The 18,279-nt window shown below is 54.5% G+C and overlaps 1 protein-coding gene across 1 annotated transcript in view; it reads left to right on the top strand.

Annotated features, from left to right (window-relative positions):
* Positions 1-18,279, top strand: part of SIPA1L3 (signal induced proliferation associated 1 like 3) — a 74,253-nt gene that overhangs the window by 21,739 nt on the left and 34,235 nt on the right. The gene's annotated exons all lie outside the window — the stretch shown is intronic.

An 18,279-nucleotide genomic window follows, 5' to 3' on the forward strand; every position in this document is an offset into this window, starting at 1 on the left:
TAACGCATGCAGATCTCTCAAGCCCTGTATCTCAGGAGAGTCAGATGAGGTCTCCAGCGCCTGGCTTTGTGATGCTTTCGAAATATGGCCCCTTTCTCTTTTTATTGGAGTTCAAACCAATCTATGGGAGAAATACAGAGAAATTAAAACTTGACCGTGTACCTGCTGCTGGGCATAAGGGGTGAAGCCTGCCAGCCTTTAAAAAAGAATTTTTAGCAGACTTTTTGGATGCCTCTTTAAAGGGAAATTTCTGGCCTCCAGGTCTCTGGGTGCAGAATTGAGTGGCCCCACCCCTCTGTTCAGTGAGCATTGCATGGAGCATGGGACTCTCTTATTCTACAAAAGCGTTATCGGTTTGCTGTTTACCCAAGACAAAAGTGCCAGATACTTCTCGTGCTTCGTGCCCGATGGCCGCACCACCTGCAGCTTTGTTTGAGTCTGTGCTGCTGCTAATTTGCACCACGCTGAACCGCCCTGTATCTGGAACCTACGTGTTCCTTCCACTTACCAGCTGCAGTCGTCTCACTTGGGTGCCAACGACGGTTAACGCCCAAACGAGCAGCAGGCTGCTGGAGTGGTTGCCCAGGCACAGAGAACTAGGAGCCGTCTGCCCAGCAGGGCAATGCAGTAGATCAGCGGCATGAGTGTTCAGGTGGCAGCTGCCCAGCGTAACAAAGCATATTGCTGCAGTTTCTAAGTTAAACTCTAGCGCTGGCCTGCTGGGTAATCTTGGACAAGTCCCCTCTGCTCCCTGCCCCTCGCTTTCTCCCTGAACTCTGGGGATCTCTGAAAGAGACACGCAATTCATCCCCAAGTTACTGGGCTCGACGTAGGAGTGGCTGGCTCGGATTCTGCGGCCTCTCTTGGAAGTCTGTAAAGAGTAGAGGAAGTGCATACATTCCGTGCTTGAGCTGTTTAGGCAGGGAACGCGCTCTCACTGGCTTCCTGCAGTCTCTCTTCACAGGCCAAGCCCTGCCCGTCCGTTTCTTGTGGGGTAATAGTCCGTCTCTGTGGGAGGCAGCAGGACAGCCGAGGCTTTCATCCAGGTTGGGTGTTCTGCACAGCACGGGCGCATGGGACAGGACAGCTGCGTGGGAAATGCCAAAGGCTGCACCTCTGGTGCTGTCTGTGTGATGGTTTCTATGGCCAGAAGGGGCCATTGTGCCCTGGGTAGGGCCGCTGGGACAGAGCCCTCTGCCATCCAAATCTTCTCCCCGTGTAAGAGTCGCATCAGGCAGCCCTGTGCTGGGTGACTTTACACCCGTTCTTCAAGCGGCCCATTACTCAGCCCTGCCTATCCCCACTCTGGGCAGCTAATGCTTAGAAGCCACTCAGCAGGTAAGACAAGTGTCCTCTTCTTTCAGCCCTACCTTCTGTTCATCCCCTCATCCGTAGCCCCCCACCCCCCAAAATACTGAGTGCTGAGCCGCTGCCAGCCCTTAATACTGCAGCTCTTTTCAGCCAACAACCCTGCCTTATCTCGCCCCTGCTGGCGTGTGGGGGTTGGCTTGCTCTCCGTTATGATGCCGATCTCCAGGGCTAGAATGTTGTTAATCCGAGGCTAAATTTTGAGCAGACATGCCACCAAACTAAGAAGACTGTCTCGAAGGAAGGTTAGAATTGTTCCTCTTGCGTGGTGGTTTTCTCTTTGGTGCCAACCTGTGAGCTGAGGGGAGGGTATGCCTCGTGGCTGATCAGACAAATGTGAACCGTTACCACTTCTGGGCACCTCTGAGGGCCAGGATGAGAATTGCAAATTGCAAAGTGCAAAGGTCTGGGCACACTGACTGCAGCGAGGGCGTTCCAGCACGTCTGTGGTTAGGCTGCCCGGAGGGGCAGTGCTGAACTGTCAGGTCATGTGCATCACATTTGCTGCTTTTAATGATTCCATTGTATTTTTTTCCGCACACCAAGGAACAATCGAGCTCTCCGTGCCATTCTTTCTCATCAATACGGAGACATTTCTGCTGTGCCTGATTAGTTCCGTCTGTTTCATTACATCTGGTTGTACACAGCACAGCAAACTGAGCCGCACCGCACGCTCGTCTTGCTCGGGTTTTTTATTCGCCATCTGATGCATGCACCAATGTGGGGGAGGGAATAGGCCATTGCTGCAGAAGTGTGTGTTTCCCCAGGAATGTATATATTACTAGAGAGGTCAAGAGAGGGAAAGACAAAGGGAAAGGTGGCAAATTCAAAACTGATCAAGGGAAATACTTTTCCACACAAAGTATAGCCAGACTATGGAACTCATTGCCACAAGAAGTCATTCAGGCCAAGAATTTAACACCATTCAAACGGGATTGGACATTTATATGCATAACAAGACTATCCAGAGTTGTCAGTTAATGTTAACAAAATTTGGAAGGGATATTAACTTCCTGCTTCCAGGCTTATGTTGATCTCTAGATATTAGAGATCAGGATGAGACCTAATGTCGGGGGACAGATTATCCCACAGCTGCTACTGTGAGGTTCTCACATCTTCCTCTCAAACGTCTGTTTCTGGCCACGGTCTGAGACAGGACACTGGGCTAGATGGGCCTCCAATCTAATCCAGTCAGGAAACTGCTCTGTTGCCGAAACTTACAATGATGTGAGTTCGCTCCATTTTTCTCCTCTCACCGTCCCACCCCTGTACCCATGTGACCAAAAAAAAATCCCTTGATTCATAGGGTCTCAGGATGGGGTTGCAAATAGGTGTGGCTGTCAACTTGCCCTTCTCATATTGCTAAATGGAAAGCGGGTACCTGTTCGGAAAAGGTTGTAAAACCTCTGCCTTAAATGTTTGATGCTTTTGGAGAAAGTGGGATATGGTAATCGCCGAGTGAGGGCTGCATTTGCATCCTTGGCTATAGAGGAAGCTGATCACTCTATCTTTTGTTCATTTGTTAAAAAGCACTCACTGAATTTAGTGCTGGGACCTCCCTCTCCCACGAAAACGGTGTCATTACAGAGTTCGCATTAGGAGGGGAAACTAGTACAGTTTGACTCCATGTAGCTTCCACTGCCGATGAAAGCTCCAGTGAACACCAGCACAAACGCGTTGGAACCGTAGAGCGCGTTTGCGTTTGTGATTGATTTTTGATCAGAACAGTGTGGATCCATCACGTGGCTCACACAGAGGAGAACAGGCTGTCAACGTTTTCACACCCCGGTCAGGAGCTGGGCTGAGGTGCTGACTCTGTGGGAACTGCTGCGTGCACAGCACTTCTGAGCAATTGGGTTACTTCCCAGTGGGGTGGCTTCAGCACAAGTGATGAGGTTCGGCACACCTGCCGTATCGCGCAACACTCCAGGAGCCCACTCTGTTTAGCTTAGCAAAGCGTGTGACTAGATCCTAGTCTCTGAGGACCAATGCCGAGAACAGAAACGTGGGCTCTTTGCCAAATGAGACCCCGTGGCTGAAAATCTAAGCTAGAGAATTCAGACAGGCAAGGGGCACACGTTTTCCACAGGGAGGATAATTAACCAGTGGAACGATTTCCCCAGGGGTGTGGTGGATTCTCCACAACTGGCCATTTTTAAATCCAGACGAGGTGTTTTTCGAAAAGCTCTGCTCTAGTTCAGACAGGAGTTAACTCAAGGGAGTCCTGCGGCCTGTTACCCAGGTCGGCTTTATGATCTGCGAATCTGTGGCTAGCCAGGAATGGGGGGGTCTAACCTGGGGCCCCTAGGTTTGTTCACAATAAGTCTTGGGCCGGCCCGTCAGCGGTTGGGGTTGCATTTTAAAGAGCTGTGGTTGCTCCTGTCTCGTGAGAGCCATAATTCTGCCGGTCCCGGAGTGTATTTGTGCCCTTGCTGAGTAAATGGATCCACTGAGGAGAGGACTTCAGATCGCCAGCGCCACTCGGCGCTGCCACCTGGGTAACACTGAAGCCGTGATAAGATCAGGGGCTGTTCCCAGCCCCCAGGTTGCTGAGGGAAGCCTGTTAGTGACTGGAAATTCATTCTCTGACATGCTCCTTCACAAAGGTCAGAGATGCAAATCGACGTGTATTGAATTTCCGTCGCTGTGAAGGATGTCAGCCGAGCTGACAGGACTCCCACCACCTGGCTGCAAACAGCCCCCAAGAATTAGCTTCCTTCCCCCAGCTTTTCCTGGCTTGGGTACTTGGTACGATTTCCAGCGCTCCCGAGAAAAGCACAGCTCCCTGCCAGTGCCGGGAGGTTCACCGAGCAGCTCGCAGTTGGGATAACAGGCGTATTACAGTGGGCAGTAGTGTCATAGATGGGACATGGGATTTTCCTTCCCTAAAGGTAGGGCTCTGATTTAAACTGTTACATGTCCAGACTAAACCCACAGTGATCCATAATCCAGTTAGGGTTTAGTGATTCTGCAGCTGGAGACAGTGCCTGGGTTTGGCCAGTGACTGCCGGCCGTGTAGCGCTGCAGGACGGCTTGGATGCTGCTGGAGGAGGAAGGAGTTGTGCCTTCAGGTCTGGAAGACCTGGGTTTGCTGGCACCAGAGCTAGCCAAAGGAGAGGTCGGTCACCCTTACTAATCAGTCAGCTGGCTGCTTGCTGTGTCCTGATGGACCATTCAGCTCAGCGCACCCCTGAGCTTCTCCGCAAGGCCTTTCTTCTCCTGCTCAGGTTCTCTCTAACCTCTTTCTGCCAGGCTGCCTGGATCCATATAGACCATCCCGTTTGTGGTTCCCCTTCTGGGACCTCTGCCTACCTGTCTGCCAACTCCAAGCGCCTCAAGGCAGGAGCCATCTCTTCCTGTATGTCTGGAAAGCACCTAGTCCCCCCTCCAGACGACCCTGAACCACTTGGCTCCGTTTTCATGACATTTGGAGCAGGTGAGGCACACCTCAGTTACCCAGGGGGGACGTTGTTGTCCCGCTGCAGCAGGAGGTGGCCTGTGAACGTATTTGCCATTGCACATCACAGCGGAGTCGCAGGAGGCTTTTGTTTTGAATGGAATTCGTTATCGGCAAGCTCCAAACTTTTCCACTTGGTTTTTAGAGACCGTCTTCTTTCCTTGCAGTTCTTTGGGCCTCTTTGTACTTTGCCATGGAATCGCTGCTTTGCCCGCTAATGATCAGGAGCCACAAATTCCTTTGACTATTAGTTTGAGTCCCAAATTAAATCTGACACTGTGATTTCCTTACTTAGGATGTAGCAAATAGGTCAGAGCAGTGTTGGATGATTTTGCATGAAGGTTGTCATCTCTAATTATCTCTGTAACACTTCACCCATTTCTGCAGTCTCAGATCCCTGCAGTTAATATCATTTTCCAGGGTGCTGCTTGCTTTCTTTGAGGGTTCTTTGGCACGTTTCCAGGGGACCTGTCAGTTGACTTTAGTGATTGTGCAGAAGTATTTAATAAAGGCTGCACAGAACAGATAACATCCAGCTTGAACCCGGGGCGACTGCTCGGAAACAAACAGCCAGTTGAAAGGGAGATTCCCCGAGGGGATGCTCAAGCATGGCTGAGTTTTCCCTTCTCCCTAATCCTGCTGTTCTCATGCTAGGACTGAGGCTCTGCCATCGGCTCTTCCTGCGCCGACTCGGCCAGTCGATCACCAGAATCCTTTTCTCTCTGCAGCCTCCTAAAGGAGGCTCTGCCACCTGGGTTCAATGAATTGGTCAGCTGCCATTAATAATGCAAGGCAGGGCTCTCTTCAGCTGGGTGTCTGAAGTTCTGCCTTACCCAGCCCGGTCTCCCCTTCTCCCGGTGCCCGATGCTGCTTTCCTAGCCTCTAGATGCATTGCTCTTCCTCCACAACCCCGAGAGGCATAGCCCACCTTACAGCGGTCTGCCTGGAGAAGGTGTTTGTGCTTTTTAGGGTCAGGTGGCTCATAGAACTCACTGGGGGAAATCCTGGACTCATTGACTTCAGTGGCAAAACTTCCATTGACTCTGAAATCTGGATTTCGCCCCTCAATCTCCTCTTAGCTACTTTACATTGCCCCAGTGACCCTAGCAGCTGAGCACCGCGCAGTCATTACCAGCGCCCCGGTGAGGGAGTGCAGGGCTGTTATCCCCATGTCACAGAGACCAGGGTCACCCAGGGCGTCTGTGGCACAGCCGGGAACTGGACCATTTCTTGTTTTCTGTTGAGCTTCCCCTTACAAGGGATCCGATTGTCTCATTATTGGATTTCTGTGTTGCTGCTTTTCAAAAGTTGTCAGAAGTTCTCTACAGCTGTGACTGAAGCGCTGAGGATGTGGCATGCAAATGCAATGCAGTGACTGCTGAAAATATGTCACGCAGAATTGTTCCGCTAACCCGATCTGCCAGGAGGCTCGCTTGCGAAGGATTGCTAGTGAGCTCCTGGCAGCAGCGTTCCTGCTGCTGCTCGCAATTTCTTCTCCCTGTGTTTTCATAATCCTGAAGGACAGCTCCTGGGGCGTCAGATGGAATAAGTTTGGATGGAGGTTCATGCTGCTGCTTCCTGTGTAATATCCTAGAGGTAACATGAGTGGTGGTGCAGCCCGGCTGCGTGGTAAGGCGTCTGGAATCAGAAAGGCCTGAGGCCATGTGGAGCAGATAATAGATGGTGGATTAAGAGCCTGGCAGTCCATGTTTTAAGGGTTTTCTTTATAAAACATGTTTGTTTGGGGTTAATTTTGCTCTTGACTTTTTCCATGTTTACTTGTTTGTCTGCACTGATCCCAGCAGGAAGAGTCCCAGAACTCCAACTGCATTAAATAAAAAATGAGAGATGAGCAATCCCCATTTAAATTTAAAAGAGCTCAGAAAAATCTGGGGCCAAGATATAGATAGATGTAAATGTCTATCTGTCTCGCCTTGCTACACTCTGATCCACCCATCGAGGCCTCGTCTACCCGCAGTTGCACCAGTTTAACGAAAGGTGTGTTTTGTAAATGGATTTAAACTGGTGCAAGCCTTGGGCAGGCACTCTTCAGTGGCTTTATACCTGGTTGACAGTTCCCTGCCGATGTAGGCTGAACGGCTAGAAGTCCAGGTTAAATAGAGCAGAGAGCCCACGCAGGACACGGACCCCCAGCTGTAGTTAACCCTGTGCAATCTTTGTGTGAAGGCCAGAGATGCACCCCACTTCCAGCACTGTGCTCTGCTCTGCTCTGGGATTTCAGAGCGGTGCGCTCTGGGATGTGTTCACTGGCCTTGGAGGATTTCTTAGTGGTGCAAACAAGAGCAGACTTCTGCTCTGCAGGCACCATCTGGCCAGTCAGCAGGGCTTTTCCGTGGCAGCTGGGCCTTGCCTCGCTTGGGATGCAGGGTGTGGCTGGGACCCGTTAGCCAGCCCAGCTCTGAAAGTCTATTGTAAACATGGCAGCCAAGCCCTCTTACCCTAGTGTAGGCAAGGCCTGGGCCCAGCAGGGTGAGTGGCTGGGCCCATCTCTGCATCGGGTCCCTTCCTTTAGCTTGGTGTGGTGCTTTCAAGGGGCTCCTGTGCTCATTGGGAGCTGCTCCCCGCTGACCGGCTGGTCCCGGGAGCGGAGCATTGGGGTGGGCGGAGCTGTGCCGGGGGAAGCAGCCTGTTCGCTGTGCAGAGGAATATTTGAGTAGCAGGTGGTGGTGATTGATGGAAGGGAGCAGAGTCGGACTGCCCTCGCCCTGCTGCAGAGCCTGCCGCCACATACCAGCGCTTAGCACCCCCGTCAACTGTTGTGGCTGTGGGGAGAGGGCAGGGCAGTGCCCGTGTGACAGGGAACAACCCGTACAAGTGCCTGACGGTGCTCCAACCCGGGCTGGATCTAGGCCATCTGTCGTCTCTGCTTGGGTTCCGATTCCTGTTCACAGGACTGGAAGGCACACCAGTCTGGTTTCCAGTGGGCGTGTGTGTTTGTGTGCGCGTGCGTGTGGTGGGAGGAGGGGGAGGGGCGGACAGTGGCAAACGAGGAGGGTGCAAGACGGGCCTGAGGCATTGCACCCATCTCTACCTGCCGTGGCACTGCAGACCCGTGAGTGCCCTGCGTGGGGCGGAAAGTGGCCGTCGGGCAGCGGGTGTGGTCCAGGGAGATGCTGAGCACTGTGGCACCCCCTGACGTCCGTGGGAGTTGCAGGCCCTCGCCCTGGCAGGGCCAGCCCAGAGGAAGGGCATGCAGAGCGCTGGGTGAGCCAGCAGCAGCCGTCATGCGCAGTTTGCAGCACTATGCAGCCCTGCCCCTCCCATCTCCCTGGGCAGGAGAGAGACCGCAGAGCCCCAGCCTCACCCCCCACGGGGGTGACTGCAGACGGAGGGCTGGGCTGGGCAGGGGCAGCGCGCTGTCTGAATAACGGCCTCGCCCCGACCCACAAGTGGTGTGTGCTGGCTTTGTGCATTGAGTCGTCCCAATGGCTCCACTTGGCTGAGGCCAGGTGGAAAGTGGTCGCTTGTTGGGGCTCTGGTCAGCCCTTAGGATCCATAGGCCGGAGTCGTGCAGCCGTGCGCATGAGTGGCAGGGGGCATCTTGCTGTGGGGTGTGTAGCTGGGCAGGGGGCAGGGCAGCAGAACAGGCCCCGGGAATCTGAGATCTGTGCAGATGCTGGGAGGCAGAACTGGCTGTCCCTGTTCTCACTGCACCTCCCTGCCTTTATTAGCCCAGTGCAAAATTGGGATCATAAAGTGACTTCCCCTGGGGGCTGAAGGTCAGTTCATGCTGCAAAGTGCTCTGATGCTGGCGAGTGCTATGTGAATGCTAACCAGGTATCCCAGGACCTTGGCCCTGCACCGTAACCAAGTGTGAATCATCAGCATGCTGTTCTGGAGCTGTGACACCGGCTCTGCGCTGCTCTGAGTGACCGCACCGAGTCAGGCCCCAGCCAGCTTGGGGCATTTCTAACCGCGTCCCTCTGCCTTTTTAATCATTGTCCCCCTTGACCCACGCTGCCACCTCTTGTGATTTTAGCACTAGTCTCAAGAGGCATCCATGGCACGTGGGGGAATGTGTCTGGGCACCTGGGACCCCATCCTCCCCCCCATAGCTACAGAGAACCACCCACGCTGGGTGTCAACCTTAAAGCCCCAGCTCCTGGAGTCATATGAATGTGAGAATCTCAGCTTGTGTTTCAAAGAAAAGTAAGTTTCTAGCCTGCCTGGATGGGGTGAAAAGAATGCAAATGGGACCGCTGCAGGCTAAAAGCCAGGAGGCAAATCAAAAGAACCCCCCAGGTATAGATCCTTGTTATCGATCAGGATTTTAGGGCCTGACTCCCTGTGAACATTTTGAGGTTGGCAACACCACCGTAATGCTGTGTCCCCTCGCTGCGTGTGGCCCAGGTCCCTGCAGGGGGAACTGGGGGCTTGCGCCTCTCCCAATGGGTTGCTAGCAGGACCCCTTCGCCAGCAGCCATCTTCCCAGTGAGCCGGCAGAGTGTGTAGGAGTCCCAGGCCCCGCTAGCATGTCTGCTCTGCGAGAAGTGAAGACAGTGACTGCTGGCTTTGAGCACCTGAGAGCGACTAACTGGGGCCTCGGGCCCAGGGGACGTTCCCGAGCTCACAGTCATGTTTGATCTTGCGATAGCGCTGCTCTGGAAACGACTCCCTCGATTCGGTCACAGCAGCTGCAGGCATGGCAGCATTGTCTCCAGTTTCCTCCCTGAGACGCCAGGATTTCTAGGCTAAACAGATGTGGTTGTTCAGCACGGTGTAAAATTTGAAAATATAGTGCCCCAAAGTGGAGACTTTCCGTGAACTCCCTGTTTGCACTGAATGCAGCTGCCTTCAGCACTGACAGGGAGAGTGAAACTTTACCAGAGTGGGGCTGATTGCTCGGCTACAAGGCTCCTGTTTGCCAACAAACCTAGCAAAGGAGCTTTGCAAAGCTCCCACAGCTGCTAGTGCAAAGCGCGCTCTGATTCGCAGCTCGCTCTGGTTACTAGATGAAATCATGCCGGTTCCCTCCTCCTTGCAGCATGGACAGGGAGTGCGTTCTGATTCAGGTGAGCTTTGGGGCAGCTGTCTCCTCTGGCCGTGAAAGCTGCTCGCTGGATGTCTTGTCACCCTGGTGAATGGACTCTTTCCTCTGCTTCCCCTTCGGAAAGGAGATTCTAGTGTTAACAACCCAGCTCCGGATGGCTCTGAGGAACAGGTTCCTTGCACTGCCTGTAAACAACATACCGGATGGGACCACGGTAACTTGACTTGGATGGTTTCCTCTAAGGACTGCACCCTTAGCAAATATGCCAGTTGGGAAAACGCCTTCAGGGGCGTAGAAAGCTGGCACCGCGCTGCTGCGGCGGGCGAAATCTCCTGACTGACTTCTGAGCGTCTGTGTCACCAGCTCCCCACCTCCCCTCCCCAGTCTCATGTTTGCTAACGGCAGCTAACAGCCATTTTTGTTGTTTGCTTATGGTTAGTGCTTCCCAGATTGCACATGTAACAGAAACCAAAGGGCCAGATCCTGCCCGTGTGCTGTTGTGAGCCGCTGTGTTTCACTTGCCTGTGCCTGAACACAGCTCCCAGCGGGCGGTCGTGACTCCAGGCGGGGACACCCACCTCAGGGTGGCATGTGAGAAGCTCTCCAGGAGGGCGTGCGCTTTGCGGAGCGTGTGTGTGGGAAGAACTGGGGGAGCTGCGCTGGGTACGTGAGCTTTCTCTTTGTCCTGGGTTTGCACCGTGCCTAGCACCGTAGGGTCCTGGTCCGTGACGGGGGCTCCCGGGTGCTCCTGCAATGTAGCGTGAAACCGCCGGGAATTCTAAGCCTGATCCGCTGTGCTGGGTGAGAGCAGCCAGCGTGCAAGGCTCTCCGCTTCCGCTGCCCCGAAAGCCCCGGCCCCTCTGCTCCAGGAAATGCTGCAGGCAGCGAGGGCTTGGAGCAGGTCCCTGGCGCAGCGCTGGAGGCTGCTGCGGAGGTGTTTGTAGCCAAGGAGCTGGAGGGTGACCAGAGAGCAAGTGTGAAAAATCGGGACTTTTTTGTTTTTGAGCAGAGGGGTATCGTTGCCTATATAAGATACAGCCCCTAATATCAGGACAGTCCCAATATCGGGACATCTAGTCACCCTAGGCCCTCGATGCAGGGGCTGCAGCATGCTGGGTTTTCTGGGTAATCCCCCCCCCCCCCCCCCCCCTGCCCCCCCCCCCGGCGGCCGCCGGGGCCCGGGGGGGTGTCCCGGGGGCCCCCCCCCCCCCCCCGGCGTAGCGCTGTCTGTGTTTGGGGCAGCCATCCAAACAGCCAAGCTGAGCCTCATCTAATCTTCCTGTTGCTGCAAACAGCTCCTCTTCCCTGCTCATCTGCCCGGAGCAGCTCCTTGCTTGGTGAGCAAGGGAACCCTCCCGCCTTATCTCTTGCTGCCCCTTGCCCAGATTTAGGGGCAGCACCTGCGGCACCCCCGGCAGGAGGTAGGCGGGTCGGAAAGCAGGTGTGATGCTGTGCTTCCTTTTTCAACGTCTGCCCGTTCTGTGTCTCCTCCCACCCCCAAAAAGGCTTCCTGAACAAAGGGGCTTTGTAAAACCCATGGACTGGCGTCTTTCCAGCCCCTTCGTCCAGACAGGTGAAGGTAGACCCAAAAAGCTTTCCCCCCGCAGTGTTTACACGAGCGAAGCTAAAGTGGTTTAGCGGGTTTTTTGGGCCAGTTGAAGTGCGCTCGAACTTTGGGGAATGCTTGTGTGAAATACTAGTGTGTGATCCGCTTTGAGGGCGGCTGGCCATAGACACCCTTCCGGCTCCGTTGCTTTGTTCCAAGGAGCGATCGCATGGCGCGGGGGGAAGTGGTGTTTACTAAGGTGGTTCTCTGGCTCTCGACAGCTCAGTCACGTGTTCTTCCTTTATAAAAAATACGTGCACCTGTAGGGGAAGTCTGCGGCTTCCCTCTACTGCACTTGTGTAATGGAACAATGCTGAGTTACCTCAGGTGTTCCCTGGCGAAAGGGAGTGTGTCTAGCGCTTAGAGCAGGAGGGCCCGGGAAGCAGGACTCCTGGGTTCTCTTTCTCAGCCCGGGAAGGAGAATGGGCTCTAGTGGTGGGAGTCAGGACGCCTGGGTTCTAGTTCTGACTTGCCACTGACTTGTGGTGGCCTTGTGCAAGTCCCTTCACCTTGCTGTGCCTCCTGCTCCGTGTTTGGGAAGTGACTGGCACGCTGGGCCTCGGGGGCGGTGTTCTGGGGCGTCTCAGCAGGGCAGCCTGGCTCCCTGTCCAGCGTTCATGTTGGAAGAGTGATTGTACGGGAGCTGTCCGTGGTTCCTGCCTCCCCGCAGCTACCCTGTCACGCTTACGGTGACCAGATAGTAAGTGTGAAAAATCGGGACGGGGCTGGGGGGTAATTGGCACCTACATAAGAAAAAGCCCCAAATATCGGGACATCTGGTCACCCTAGTCACGCTCGCCCTGGCACAGAACAAACCACTCGGCGTCCCTCAGCTGGAGGAAAGAGCAAGGGTGACCAAAGAGCAAACTTGATTCTGCCATCGCCTGAAGTGAGTTTTCCTCTTCTGCTGGGTGATGTGAGCAAACTCCTCCGGAGCCTGGCTTTTCCCGGGGCAGGGGGAGGCCCAGCCGGGCTGGAGTGCGGCTTGGGTCCAGCCGTGCGAGGCCGCGCTGCACTCCCATTTAGATTGCACTGGCAGGGCATAGATGCTGTTAGGAAGTGACACTTCTTTGATCCCCGCCTGCTGTCTTTTGCAAAGCAGCACAGCTGGATTTCTGACCCCGCCGCTTGACAAATGAAACCCGTGGGCAGCGCATCCGTCCCATGCTGAGATCTGGTAAAGAGAAGCGGAGCTAAAGTTTATGCAAAGCGGGACTTTGTCAGCTGAGCGAATCCTGCTTGTGCAACGTAGCTTCTCTGCTTGTCTCTGGCCTTCTCTACACTAGGGATCCCAGCCACCTAGAGCGAACGGGCAGAGCCGCTCTGGGCTGCACTTTGTACCAGTTCAGTTCACCCCTGGTTAAACCTGAGGGCAGTTAGCTCAGTGCAAACGTGGCTTTGCCCATCTATGGTAGAGGTTTTCTCTGATACACCAATGGCAAAACCAGAGCAAGTCCCCTGTGTAAACAAGGTCTAACTCAGTCCATGATTAGACTGTGGAACTCATTGCTACAGGATATCGCTGACTGTATTCAAAGAGACTGGAGGTTTCTGCCGCCTCCCTCACCGCTGGGCTTGCAGGTGGATTCTGCAGCAAGCCTCCTGGCATGGCAATTCCTGGGCTCCTCCCAGACTCCTGCTGAGAATCTGCCGATCGTGGGGCAAGGGGAGCGTAGCGCCGCGTGCAGTGTCTGCGGTGGCGGTTTGTAGCGCGCTACCTTGACAGATGCCCTGTTGTTAGGATTCCGTGTCTTGCATTTAATTAAGACTTTCAGATATTGATTTAATATCCACTCTCAACAGCTGTGATCTTAGTGGGCTTCTCTTGTAATTGGTTTAGATTAATGTAGAGGTCCAGGCTTGTGTGCATGCTTTATACAAGGCAGCAGTGGAATTAGGAGAGAGGGAGACGGGGACCTGACAGCAGGAGCACACAGGTGTACTAATCCTTCAACCACAGTCTGTTCCAGAGCTCTAGCCAAGTGTCCTTGAAACCAACTGGCTGGGCCCTGACCAGCCGGGTGTCTTTGTAGTTGTTTGTACTTCAGCAGTGTCGGCAGGGCAGCTGAGATCAGGGCCCTGGTGTGCCGGGCACCTCGCCACTCCCTGCCCTGGCCCAAGGTGGCGCAGGAAGTCCCTGGCGGAGCTGGGAACTGAGCCAGGTCAATGCCATTCCCACAGGCTGCTCTTCCTCTGTGGAGCTCCTCCCTTCTCAAAGCCCTTCTGCTTGGGGAAAGGATGCAGCAGCTCCCCACTCAGCTGGGTGCTACTAGGAGGGAAAGGGACCCCACCACGTGCTCACTGAGCATGTGCACTGTTGCCCCCAGGAGCACAGGAATCCATTTGAGGGGTGACATGCACCCAGTCCCCCCTTCTCCATAGCTCAGCCCTGCCCCTGGGCTGCCTGGTGCCACCTTCCTGCTCTGATCGCCTCTTCGTCCAGGCGCCCACCTCGGAGCGGTGCGGAGTCCTGGGCAGTAGCAACTAGCCCCGTTTGGGAAGCACGCTCCTCCTAGGATACCAGGCACTTAGGTATGTCTACACTGCAGCTAGAGCCCTGCGGCTGGCCTGGGCCGGCCAACTCGGCTGGTGGAGCTGCTTCATCGTGGGACTGGAGCCCCTGGGACCCTCCCATCTCACAGGGGCCTAGAGCCTGGCCTCCAGCCCAAGCCAGAACAGCTACTCTGCAAATAAACAGCCCTTAGCCCCAGTCAGCTGCGGGTTTTTAATTGCAGTGTAGACCCACTCGTAGAGACCCGATCCCTGCTAGGGGATCCCTGAGACACCGAGAAATATCCACTTTTCCCAAAGAACGAGAGAGTGCAGCCATTTCATTGCTTCAGGGCTGAGAAACTGACAACTTGGGCAATCCGCTTAATTCCGGTGGTGCACGCTTCCCCTGGGCTGCCTGAGCCATTGCTCACCTGGAGCCCCCCTTTGACGCCCCCATGCCGGGGAGTGCTCTGAGATGCAGCCATCAATCTTCTTTCACTTGGGTCCTTCAAGAGGCTCCATTGAGCTGCCGTCCTGCCCCTAGAGATCCTTTCTTGGTACTGCAAAAAGAACAGGAGTCCTTGTGGCACCTTGGAGACTAACACATTTATTTGAGCATAAGCTTTCGTGGGGCTACAGCCCACTTCATCGGATGCATAGACTGGAATATACAGTAAGAAGATCTATATACATACAGAACATGAAAAGGTGGAAGTTGCCCTACCCACTCTAAGAGGCTAATTAATTAAGATGAGCTATTAGCAGCAGGAGAAAAAAAACTTTTGTAGTGATAATCAAGATGGCCCATTCCAGACAGTTGACAAAAAGGGGTGAGGATACTTCATATGGGGAAATAGATTCAATTTGTGTAATGACCCAGCCACTCTCTCTTGGCCTTCCTGGGCTTGAAGAAGTTACGAGGTGGAGATCTAGCTGTATTTCTCCAGTTCTTCTCCTTCTGGGTTCTGTCCACATTGCTGCAGCAAAGCGTGCCGGGGAGTGAATTGTGATCGTCCGTCGTGTCTCTAGGAGTGCTGGAGCAGTTTCCCAAGGGGCGCGGAGACTTGAAATCTCTCTGGCTCAGCCGCTAGTTCTTGGGCTGGGTGCGGTGTCTCTAACTTGCCCTGTGCAGGAGGGCAGACTATATTATTGTAATGCTTCCTTCTGGCTTTAAACTCTGTGGGCCTGATTCCCTCCTGTGCCTGCTTTGTGCTCGCTTGGGCCTGGTACCACTTTGCAATCCCTTTACACTGGTGTAAGTGACTGCCCCAGGGGTAGGGCAAGGGAGAACTGTACTGTGTGGCGTATGGTGCCTAGCCCAATGGCCCTGATCCCTGATTGGGGCCCCGGTGCCACTGGGGGTGAGTGTGTGTGTGTGTGGGGTGGGGGTTGGACAGTGACTCTGCCACCTTCTGTCTGATCAAATCTATACGTCAGAGCACTCTCCTCACCTTATCTGGGGACTTCCTTACCCAGCGCCTGCTCTCCGGCTTCAGCACCGAAAACCTCTCGTGGAGGTTAACAGCTCGCTAGCACGAGTCTCCAGCAGAGCCCTGCAGTCTGTTTGGCATCTGATCTCCATTGCCTAGGGTGGTTTAGTGTCTCCTGCCCTTCTGTGTAGCTCAGTGGCTGACCTATTTCTTCCTTTCGATCGGAGAATGCGGAAAGGCAGGTTCTGCTCTTCGCTTGAAGCTGCTGACGGAAAAGAGACGAGTCCGGGAACGTGTAAGATGCCAAGCAGCTGCCCAGGGCTCTCAGAGAGATGTCTCCTCTCCCCCGGCTGCGTGTTGGCAGTGAAACCGAGGCACTTTCCCAGTGCTTTGTGGTGGAGGGAGAGGAAGGGAGGCTGGAGCTGTTTAAAGTGCGGGTTCCTGGGGCTGGCTTCCTCTAGGGTTTTTGTGGTTGGCGGAGTGGCTTCTTTGCTCAGCCGCTCTGCAGATGATTCTGGGAGGTTGATAAAGCAAGAATTTCCTCTTGTAGTGTATCCTGTCTCCCGCCTCCCATCTGCCTTGTCGATCCAGTCTGCAGCCTCCAGCTCTTTTACAGTTGTGGGGTGGCCAGCGGTGGGGCAGGGTTTGTAAGGGAAAGGGACAGGGGAGTGGTGTCTAAAAGGGCTTTTGTGCAAAGAGCCTGTTTGGAACCAGTGGGCCGGGGCCGACTTCTCATAGCCTGGCTAAAATCACCACAGGGATTTCTGGGGCTCCTCTCCTCGGATTTATACGCTACCCCTGCACGGTGCCCACTCGGTTGCAGCTCTCACTCCCAGACCCCCTGGGTTTGGTTATGGCCCCTGCCCTGCCCAGCACCCAGATAATCGCTCAATGCCTACTGGGAGGAGGCAGCGTTGCCTGCGGGTTAGGGCGCTGGGCTGCGAGTCAGAAGCCGTAGGTTCTGCTCCCAGCTAGGTGACGGTTGGCAAGTCCCTCCTCCTCTCTGCACCTCTGTGTGTGTGTGTGGGGGGGGTGGGGGGGGGGGGCGGGAAGTGTCTTGTCTGCGAGTTCTTCAGAGCAGGGACTGCCTCTCTCTGCGGCTGTGGGGCACCATACAGCGCCCTGCTCTGGCACCGGGGGGCTTGTGTGTGCGACCAGGGGACAGGTAAGAGATTCTCTGCAAATCACTTGGCTTCGAAGAAGGGCCAGATGGGAACGGTGCTGTGCGATATTTTTGTTATCCAGAAACATTTCCACTTTCAGTGGCCCTGCTCTGCAAACACTGACAGATCCGACTGGCTGAAACCCTCTGCTCTGCTTGAGTGCAGCAAGGGAGCTCAGAGTGGAAGTGTCATGCATCCCTGGAGCAGCCCTTCGGCTGGAGGGCTGCACGGTGCGAGGTAGCCGAAGGCTCACCATGCGATCCGATGGGCCACACGCTGCAGCGGTAGACAGAAGATCCAATTGGTATTTCAGAAAACATTTGAGGCGGGGGGGGAGACAGGGCCACTGATGATTCACATCTACAATCCTCAGTTGTTCTCTAGCCAGCGAGATCCTTTGCCCACCTTCCACAGACTTGGGAGCTCTTCCAGCTGCTGTATTAGATGCATTTATTATTCATCTTAAATGTTGTTGCCATATAAAAATGGGTCAAATGATTAATTTCACTGTACGGCTAACAGCGGTGAAAAGTCCGAACAGAATTCTCAGATGCACAGATGAACCCGACAGGTCGGGGAAGAGTCGAGGGAAGTCCCGCCTCGCCGATGCGTTCGAGTTCTCTCAGGGAATCAGCCAGCATGTGGCCAAGGGGGATCCAGTGGCTAGTGTACTTGGCCTTTCAGAGAGCCTGACAAGGTCCCTCCCCAAAGGCTCTTAGGGAAACGAAACAGTCCTGGGAGAAGAGGGAAGGTCCTCTCGTGTTTAGTCTGCTCGGCGGTCTCTTTGCTTGGCTCGGGTTGGCAGGGCCAGCAGGGGCCTCCTTTCCATTGTGGTGCCTGGGCAGATGGTCTGAACTCGGGGCTTTCCTTGCTTTGGTGGGTTTAAATCCATTTCGTGCTGCAGCTGTCGCTCAGTTTCTTATGGCTTAGCTGATACTTGCAGCACTACCCAGTCTAGCCGTTCTACCCCTGGGGAAAGGTCTGACCTGCTTTTACCTGAGGAGGGGTCTTTGGGTGAAATGTGACAGGTGGAGCCGGAGTGTGGGACTGAACTGTTATCTGTCAGTCACGTGGGCAAATTAACCTTCCTGGACCTCAAGGGGAATCTCCAGTTAGCTGTTATCAGTACAGAGCATGTGACACACAGTTGTGCATTTCAGTGGCACTCGTTCTTTGCACCCTCAGTACAGTCACCACCTCTGCGTCTCACACGAGTTACACTTGGCACTTTGCTTTAAATACACAAACTTCTGATCAGGACAAAACTAGGAACCGACCCTGCAAAGATTTTACATGCAGCCTAAGAAACCAGTGCCTGCGACTACTGCCTGGTCTAGCCGCCGCCAGTCCTGTTCCCTGATCCGCACAGCGTGGCTCCCTGCGGCAGTCACACCGAAGGGGGCTGGACTTGTGATTAAAGCTCCAGCGGGTCAGAATGCAGGGTTCCCGTCTGTGGGAAATTGGCAGGGGTAGGGGTTAATTGGGTTTGATTCCGAATCGAAAGACCTGGGTGTCAGGCTGCCGAGCAGCGAGCAAGGCAGACTGCCCCAGAGCCTGGAAAACCCACTGGCTGTGGGTTCAATCCCCACTTCTGCTGCAGACGCCTCACATCTCCCCTGTGAAATGGGGAGGAGTCAGCCGCTGTCTGCGTGAGGGGGCTCCAGGTGAGAAGTGAGGCCCTTTGTACAGCGGCAGGCCTGCTACTGAGAGTAGCATTGCAAAGAACTTACAAACTCAATCGTTCTCCAGCA

This window comes from Terrapene carolina, unplaced genomic scaffold (genome assembly GCF_002925995.2).
Source record: "Terrapene carolina triunguis isolate 2854851 unplaced genomic scaffold, T_m_triunguis-2.0 Scaffold517, whole genome shotgun sequence".
In the NCBI taxonomy this organism is placed as follows: Eukaryota; Metazoa; Chordata; order Testudines; family Emydidae; genus Terrapene; species Terrapene triunguis.